At 35.7% G+C, this 9,989-nt stretch overlaps 1 protein-coding gene across 6 annotated transcripts in view; it reads right to left on the bottom strand.

The window, feature by feature from the left end:
* Positions 1-6,714, bottom strand: part of LOC113236782 — a 116,297-nt gene extending 109,583 nt beyond the window's left edge. For all 6 annotated transcript variants that reach the window (XM_026472951.1, XM_026472955.1, XM_026472953.1 and 3 more), the window contains exons 1-2: positions 6,002-6,714; positions 1,823-1,931 (exon numbers count right to left, since the gene is read on the bottom strand). The gene's annotated coding sequence lies outside the window, so the exon portion shown is untranslated. The remainder of the gene's footprint in view (positions 1-1,822; positions 1,932-6,001) is intronic.
* Positions 6,715-9,989: the final 3,275 nt, after the last annotated feature.

Here is a 9,989-nt window from a genome sequence, read left to right as displayed (position 1 = left end):
CTTTGTATTAGTAATTATAACAATAACATTAGTTATTTATTACTTTTTTATTTCTTCGTGCTATTTTAACCGACTTCAAAAAAAGAGGAGGTTATCAATTCGACAGTATTTTTTTTATCAACGTTACGCGATAACTACGACATTTTGTGAACCGATTTTGATGATGCTTTTTTTGTTGGAAAAAGTGTATCTCAGAAGTGTGGAACCACATTTAAATTTGGAGAAAATATTTCACCTCTGAGAAACTAGGGGACTTTTGAGGTCAGCTTTTTTGTACTTTGTACTGAGATTATGACACTATCAATCTTACAGATAGTAGAGGGTGAGGGGAGTAAGATTCCAATTGGAAGTAGAAACGCTGATGTAAACTTTTGACATAAAATATTTTGACAATTAAAAGTAGCAACTAGTTTCTAACTCATTATTTATAGAAAATTTGCATTTTCATGTTCATTTGCATGTTATTAACTCTAGTGCTCATTGCACTAGAGTTAAAAACATTATTCCAAGCATAAAATCAAGAGAATTTATTTTAGAATACACTGTTCTATTGAGAGGATAACCAAATTCAACTGGTTCTTCGGCAAATTTAAACTTTATCGCGACGTGACTGCAATTAGTGATTTCTTTTCATTGATATGAAAAGTCAGTTTTTGATTAGTTCAAGTTTGAAATACATCTACGTCGATTTTTTAGCCTTTTACATGATAATAAACAAATGTAAATTAGCCATTATTTATTTATCAATGGCGTGTAACATGTGAACGTTAAAAATGGTAAGTACTGGATGTCACGATTTTTATAATTACTTCTATTTAATATGGCCTTGACTGCCATTATCATACTGACCATCACATTATGGTAATAAGTTCAAAAGTTGTCAGTCTCTAAAAATACCTCATAACGAGTCCTTATTTCACATACTAAATTATTACTAAGTGAAATGCAAGACGAAAATTAGAATAATTCTTTACAAATGCCATTCGAAGACACATTTTACGAAATCATATTCATTATATAACAGTTACCCGAGAGTTATGGTCAGTTTGGTATGGGGCCTGCTAATAAAGCGGCATTTCTTTTCTGTAATTCTCGTCATCGTTGCACTAGACCATGCAGTCAAAAACTTTGGAGTGATCCAAATATGTGGCTCTCTTCAAATAACTACCTGGTTGGTAAAGCACGACTGTTTAGTTTGCGAATAGATCCACCCCATAAGTAACAATAAATAGTTGGAAAGTGTGCGATGAATTGCACGATTTAATTCCACATTCACCTTTCCATCACCGGGGGACTAGACTTAGGCTGAGGTTCCATACCTATATTATGGATATTCCAAAGATTCGCACGAAGCGTTACGCTTCCACATTTCTATGGCTAATAGCTATGGAATGGAATTCCTGTCTGCAAATATATTCCCTGAACGTTACAACTTGGGCCTTTTCAAGGCGATAGTGAATAGGTATTAATAAGGTTTGCATACTCCTTCGTCGACCTCTTCGTCAATTTCCATCAGGTGAGTTGGAGGTCAAAAGCGCACTTATTCTGTCATAAAACATTTGTAGTTGCAGCTTTACCACGACTGACTTATAGACAAACATGCTTTTTTTAACTTTAATTATACAGATGTGTGCCATTGTGCCAACACAAGAACCACGCCAATTATCTGGTCTCAAACTAGGGGATTCGAGTACCAGAGCAACCAATTTAGATAAGTTAATTTCCCAAATTGGTCCTACCGGGAATCAAAACCGGAACCTCCGTATCCAGCACCCACAATACAATCATACTAGCTTTTAAAAAGTGAAGAGAGAATACTGACCCGCGGTTCCGTGATGTCACCAGGTGCCATCGGTGCGCGAGAGCGAATGCCCGCGGTTGAGGCTCTGCGACCGCTGCGTGTTGTGTCGATAGTGGTGCTTCACACCATGCTGCAACCCCAGATCTCAGTATTTCTCCGTTTACAATATTACATGACGCTTTACACCTTGTATTTTTGACTGTCAAGAAGTTTTTACAATAGATTTAGTCTCGTTACGTAGTCAGATGAGGGCGGACGTATGAGAGAAAATTTATATTGATATATTGTATTGTATTGATTATATTGATATAGATGTATTGTTACAAATGTATATTTTCCAAATACATTCTTAAAAGTCAATTTGATATAATAGAAAATGAAAAATGTAAGTTTGATTAAAAATACACAAATAGAAAACTTCTGAAATACACGCCATGTTATAACACCAAATATAGACAAAAAAATTCATGATGTATGGTACGCGGTTCAATTTCGACAAACTACAAAAAAAAACTTCTTGACGTTCAAATGAAAATGAACTATCCTTGAATGCTATCGATATTAAGTTTACATTTCACTCTATCTCTGTAATAAATAATTTTTTTAGACGCGCTCTTGCAGAAATTGGCTCCTTTTATAAATATCCAAACGAAATTAGCTTAGGTGAAAATATAAAATCGCTATTCGAGGTTATAACTGAGTACACCCCAGAAAGGTGAAAAACAGACATGGCGTTTGCAGAAGCGGTAGAGCGGCGAAGAACTTGGCACAGACTAAAATAGTAAGTGCAAAAAACGACGTCAAGTGTGTTATTTATTGTTGTATTTGCGAATGAATTATATATTTACCGAGAAACACTTAAAAGCCAACTTAGGCTTAACGGCTTTTACAAACAGAAATACAGAACGCTGATAATCTAGAAAAGGTAATTAACAAGTAAAGATATTTGTTAATGGTTAAATAGTCGGTAAGAGGGCATGCGTTGGTCTTGCAAAGCTAAGCCCATATTGCCTTTGGATGTTGGATTTGGATTTACCAAAAATTACACCAAATGGCGTAACATTTTGAAATAATGTATTTTTCTTCGAGGTGGTTCTCTGAAATCAAGACTACAAAGCAAGTGTACGATCTATATGTATAATACGTCCAAGGAAAATTGTACTGGATAACGTAACTTTATTAATATACCGAATTTAAATGTAAAGCACATCTTTTTTGTGTTCAACCAAACATATTTTATAAGTTTATAGTAATAGGCTTAGTTATTGTTATTTTGAGGCAACACACTTGACGGACGTAAGACCTAGATACCCACGGTACAGGGAATCATAGTTTGGGAGCTAGGCACATCTCAGTACCTATTTTTCCAGTATTTTACAGTGACTCTTTTAAAGCTATTTTTACTTTTAAGTTAAGTTCAAGAACCCCTTCACAAAGACCGCTCTATCGCTGTTGCAGGTTCAAAAAATACCAATCTGTAGTGTCAGGCAATTTACGAAGTTAAATCAAGAGTAGTTCTTTTCAATTAAATAAAATCAATTATAGTCAACAAATTTGATACTTGTGCTATTTATTCGCAACGGTTTTTATTTGCTTATATATATCTTTCTTAGAAGTCACAATTTAACATTTTGCATTTTATTCTTCATGCACATAATGTACTTGACTACTTTGCCTTCAGTATTCATAATCTTGACTATAATATAAATCCATATGATACGTTCCAGTTCGTAACTTGACCATAGTAACCCATTGCGGCCTCGGTATCTTGATGTCTTTGATGATGATCGAGAAATCCTCGAAATGGAAACCTTCAGTGCTTTCCTTCTCCCTTAAAGCAAGTAATAACTAATATGTTCACTTATACACTCATGTCTCATGTGTACTCATACATACATGAATATAAATTTAAAAAAAGATTATATTATTCATAGAAAGGGTCATTTTCATAGACACAAAAAGCAATATACTTCCGGCATAGTAGTCAAATACAGCAATTGTTTATTTATAATTTTAGTTTGATAACGCTATATTACAAATGATAACTTATTTAGATGAAAATGTAATGCGAAACGAACATGCAATTAGTGATGCAATTCTACACTTTAGAAAACATTGAACTTCTATAGGATTTGCTGGATTGAAAATCTACATGGAAAGGTTATTATTATTATTAGGTGTTAATACAACAGTGGAAAAATCTTATAGTATTGTATTGTACAGACATTGAAATCATCATGCCATGACAAATTATCAATGTATAATCGCTACCTGCCGTAGATTCAATTAATTAAAATGTAGATAGTTCAGAATTTATCTTAAATCGGTTGGTATAAGATTATTTCATTCCTATAAAAATGAAATGTACCTAGTAACACATTTTGTGTGCAAAAAAAAACGTCTGTTCGCACATACAGATATGTATCACGTCATTGCGATTCTAGACTTGATTACTATTTTTAGATTTATCAGTTTATATTCTCACAAACGCAGCACTTTCCATTCAATCGCCCATTTTAATTTTAGTGCCATTGAGTGGGTGAGGATCGACTAGAAATACTTTTTATTCGTTATACATCAAAGATAGAAACAGAATATGACGTTTATGACGTAAGTAACTTGTTTTCATATTACTTGTTTTCATATTACTAACAGTAAGCATACGTATAAGTCTTCGTACAAATTGTTTACTTAGTAATATTGTGCCCTCTAAAATTTGAGGCTTCTTTTATATTTTGATATAGTTAAGAAACCGTAGGAGGTTCACGCGTGCTAACTGCTCTACACACAAGCCCGTTGACATCAATCAAGAACCCTGTCAATTTCCAGGGCAGTGACCGTTATGTAGTTTTCCCAAACCTTTACGGAGGCAATCATGTATGTTTAATACGATTTTTATGAATGCTGTTGTATTTCAAAAAGATCGACGTCAATTGTAACATAGTATGCACTTTGTAATCATACAGTGTATCTAACAGTCTAAGTTAGAATGAACAACTAGTAAGAGGAGTAATGTGAACATATAATTGTCAACAATTGCTACCATTTTAAATTTGAACAATCCACTTTTCTAGCACAAATTATGTCCAAATGACTTTCAATATGTGGAGTAAAATTATATTTAAATGTAAACTTATTTACCTACAAATAGTTTTTTTTTTCAGTATAACTCTTACTATTTAGAAGTACCTGGACTAACGTAGTGCTTTATATTCATAAGTAATCGTTCACCTTATAAAACATTTAATAGAAATCTCACTACGAAATGTATGTAGCCAAGCAATTAAAAATTCAAGCACCACGTTTCGATCTCGGGTATGGGCCTTCAATCAGGCTATATTAGCCCATCTGTATGTGGGTCAGCTCGATCTCACTTCACATTTTAAACTAGACACAACAAGTATTCTCCCACACTACCTTATACATTTGCCGGTTCTTTCAATAGATTTTTTTGTTTGCACCTTATTTCCACTATGTTAATAATGCCAATAACACGCAAGCGACTCTATCTATGGACATGACATCATTTACAAACAAAACCTACGTTATCTACCGTTTAAACCGTTCCAACAACACAAAAGCACACAGTTATTGAATTTAGCAAATTAATTTCAAGACATAAAATCACGCCTGCCTTTTACGTGTCACTGTGTAGTGAATCAGTTGGAATACTATTCAATACCACTGGTATGAGTTTATTTAAATAAATAACACATATATCTTGTCATGTAACAAGATACCTCATCGCTAAGACATCTTACTTAACCTTGTAATAGGTAGATATCTACAGAGCCGATGCTCAATGGACCTAGTGCAGCGTGCGCCAACTTCATATCTAACGTTACAATAGCGATATTCTTTAACTTAACATGTTTTGTGTCAGGATTCAGGTTTCTTACTAGGAACACAATCACAACATCTAATACGGTACACACAGTTAAGCGTGTTCCACCCGCAAGTGGATATTATTCAATAAATTATCGATCGTAGATTTAATATTTATAAATTAACAGAACGTGTGCACATGCAATACTGATTTCATATTCAAATGTGCATAAAAGATTACTTGAATTTTCAAAATCTTTATAACAATATTTAAACTTTGTTTAATGGCCCGGACGGCCCGTTATTATGGACATACACGAGGAGGGAGGGGGCACAAACACTCCAAGTGCAAATTAATCTAAAGGTACTACGAACCTCGAAATTGTTCCAATTTTGCGCAGAAAATTTAGCAGCCTCCACGCTCTCTTTAGCACCCATATTTATGAACTTGTGAAATCACTCAAATGACTATGACAATTCGGTTTCGATGCGTATGTTCTGAGCGGTTCGTGACACTAATGTGCACTACGACTGCTCTCACTGGCGAGAGTCGGGTTTGACAAGCATTAAATACCTCAATCGCTGGTCGTTCGCAAAGTTAAAAATTCACAGCGTTGAATTATAAACGAGGGGTGTATGAGTGTTGCAGGTTGCGAGAGCACATCGTGTAAACACGGCCAGCTGCTGGCTCTGCGGACGGCCGCCCGGCAGCCTTGCTGCCGCACGCCCACCGGCCTACTCGTGGCTTCTCCGACCGTGTTCTACCGGCAGCCACCACTACCGCCCGCAACTGCTCTACCGCTCGCGAACTACCCGTGACATCAAAGTGCGCAGAATGTATTGTACGGCACGGCGAGTGGATCGGTGCGACACTGAGACACCGCCGGCTCGGTTAAACGTCAGAGCGGACTGGGTCGCGATCCAAGCGTGCGTGGCGGTGTGCGCACAGTCGCGCCGGTCACCGCCGCGCACCAGCCGACCCGAAAGCCGAGACGCAGCGACGCCCAAACCTAGTGAGCGATACGGCGGCCAGCGCCCTCCGTCTCATCTCCTAAGATACGCCGGCTCTGCCGTGCCGTACCCACATCGGGCCCATCTAAGACTGCTATGCCAATTTAAATAAATATCATCCGCAAATTTAAATCTCAGTTTTAGGTAAATAGTTTTGCACACAAATAATGTTAATGGCATATATTGAGATTAAGAAGATCATCAATGGGTGTTCGGAGCAGAGCGGCGAGGGGCAGGGGTTGCGCGCGCACTCTCCGAGACAACATTCGATTTTGGTCCATGACTGTTGGATGCTTACTGTGGCCCACCGAGGGCTTTAATAGTTCATTCCAGATTACGGTGCGGCGGACGCACGAGTGCTTATTAATTTTAATTTGTCAGACTACATACAAACTCATATCCTCCCTCACTTATATTCTGATTTAGGGTTAAATAAAACAACATGCAATGAGCTCAACGTTACTGTCCGCTGTCACCATTTTGTTAGTAATTAACGGGTTCACTGTTATCATATTATGATTCTTAAACTTTATTGTTTTTATTTCTTTAATAAACAATTGTATTAACTATATTTGAAAGTTATAAAACTAGCATGTATATAGAAAACACGGAGCGAGACGTAATTAAAAAGTATCATAATATTTCAGTAAATATTCAGTAAATATGGAAGATCACTACAATGTTTTCAAAAAAAAAGAAACCCAATTGTATGTGTATTTAATCAATTATATGCTAGGAATAGAGGCTGTACAAATAAATAAATGTTATGAGTTATGAAAACGGAGATGTTTAGCGCCATTATGATTCCATGTTTTTGGCAACATCCAATTATTTGCCAAACTTTAATCAGTTTGTTTAATAACATCATAGGAATATTTTTTCTCGTGGTTGAGTTTACTGCCTAAACAGGACCTACATGGGTAGGTTCTATTATCTTAATTCTTCCTCACAGCGCAAAAGATATAGCGAAAGCCAGCTAAATAACAGCTATAGGAGACTTTAGCTCTTATGAACCAATACTAGTGACGTATTTGTCGTAACACTAATACTTCCTTAGCGTAGAAAATGTCTATAGGCGGCAGATATTATTTTGCAAATAGCCGACTACTATTTGTTGATATGAATACAGAAAACAAAAAATATATTACAAACACTATTTGTGGCACTATTATATTATTTCAGTAAAAAAGTTTTAAAATGGTTAAAAATGGTTAAAATTAATGGAATCGACAAAATTAAAAGATCTATCAATATAAACAACTTTTACTACGAGAACAAACTATCTCTAACAGTTATTCCATACACATTAGTCGAGTAGGTATGTATGTACATAGGAATCGAACAAGTAAAGATGGTTTACATGTATAAGTGTATCACGATTACGACAAATATAATATCGTATTTATAAGGTCTAAGGATCAAAATATAAATATTGTATGTTCTAATGTAACAAGACTCTTCAGCAACACAAATGGAAAGTGTTCCTTATGAAAACCGCGGATACATGTCACGATCGAAAAGGCTATATTTCGGGGGCGTTATTCCCACGCAGCACCGTCAAATACAGGTGATATTATGGCAGTATGATACCCTTACGTTTTTCATATCTCTTATAGAGGATCTTTAATGCCCTGCACGCTGTTAAACATCCGTCTTTTCTCGAGACTTAGTCATTTGGAACAGGACCGTATACAGGAGATTTTACCATAAACATTATAGAAAACATTAAAATTGGGCATTGTGTTTTTAAATCCATACGTCGGAGAGAAAGAGTTTTGCGGAAACTGTTGAATATAATAGGAAATAATTAATGAAATTATAATGAATAATTATAACAATTTAATAATGAATATAATTAGGGAATAAAACTATTTTTCCGCATTAAAATCGCGTATATTTGTTTTTTTCAAACAAACAGACGTTTCGGGCCCTTTACAGGTCCCATGATCATGGTTGACTGAGGTGGTACAGTCTTCAACCAGTTATGTCTAATATTGATGCAAACCACCCTATTTTTTCACTATAGTTACAATAGTTATTAATTAAATACCTTATTTTTAGTTTTACAAAGAAAACGTGCCAATTTACGCTACCTTAAGTTTTACAAATTATTTTATTGAATGAATTTTTATTAAGTTAAATTTATTATTAATTAATAATAGAAATTAGAATAAACTAAAACATATTAATTAGTACTGCAGTCTTATGTCTGTTTGGGATTTTTCATTAGAGGAAATACTGGATCCCAAACTGGTGGTACGGAGAAACCATCTTCCCTGTTGAAATTAGGATGTTTTTTAATTTCAATGGACTCTCGCAGCATCCTCGGTAGATAATGGGCTTCTTTTGCAAGGACCTGGGGTTTGTCAAACTTCATTGAATGTGTAGGTTTATCCATGACACGCTCGCAGACTGCAGACTTGTTTACGCGACGGTGTTTGACATCAGCTATATGTTCTTTAACGCGGGTACAAACACGTCGCTTCGTTTGTCCAATATAAGAGAAACCGCACTCACAGTCGAGCTTGTAAACTCCTGCATCCTGTAAGGGATGTTAAATTTCACGGGTGTTAGGAACTGAGAAATCTTCCTCAGGGGCTTGAAATAGGTCTTTATAGATGCACGCCTGAGGACGCTTCCGATCTTGTCTGTAACTCAATGGTAATTCCCATCACCATCCTAGCCAGTTAGCTAACGTGGGCAAATCTATGCGAATAAGTTGAAGATTCCACGCCAATGCCGCAGGCCCCGTGTGAAACCACCAACAGTCGAGCGAAGACCTGCACTTTGAATCTTTGAACTAAAAATTAGGTACTTAATTGATAACTATTGTAATTAATAAATAAATAATGAATAGGGTACTTTGCATCAATATTAGACATAACTGCTCGAAGACTGTACCACCTCAGCCAACCGTGACCATGGAACCTGTAAAGGGCCCGAAACGTCTGTTTGTTTGGAAAAACAAATATACGCGATTTAAGTCCGGAAAATTAGTTTCATTTCCTATGTGCAACAATCGCGAAAACCTAAGAACTCGAAATGAATATAATTGTTATTATAGGATTTCAGTAGCAGTAGAGCTCTTTGTGAATTTGAAAAAACAAGTATATATCATTGCATTGCATTGTATATCTGAAAAATACGCATTTGTTGTCAAAAGTGTCTAGGGATCAATATATTTTTTTAAATATTTGATTACCCTATTAAAGTGAGAAGATTTATAAAATCTTTCAAAGATGTCACTTACGGCGTGGCGTCGAAAACTAAAAAATCAATGCAAATATCTATAACAGACACAGAACAATTTTGTCGACTCGGTTAACTCGACCTGTAACTCAGTTGGAAGAGC

Source organism: Hyposmocoma kahamanoa, unplaced genomic scaffold (genome assembly GCF_003589595.1).
Source record: "Hyposmocoma kahamanoa isolate Upper Pololo Valley unplaced genomic scaffold, ASM358959v1 92, whole genome shotgun sequence".
NCBI classification, from domain to species: domain Eukaryota; kingdom Metazoa; phylum Arthropoda; class Insecta; order Lepidoptera; family Cosmopterigidae; genus Hyposmocoma; species Hyposmocoma kahamanoa.
This window is presented reverse-complemented; position numbering and strand designations above follow the sequence as displayed.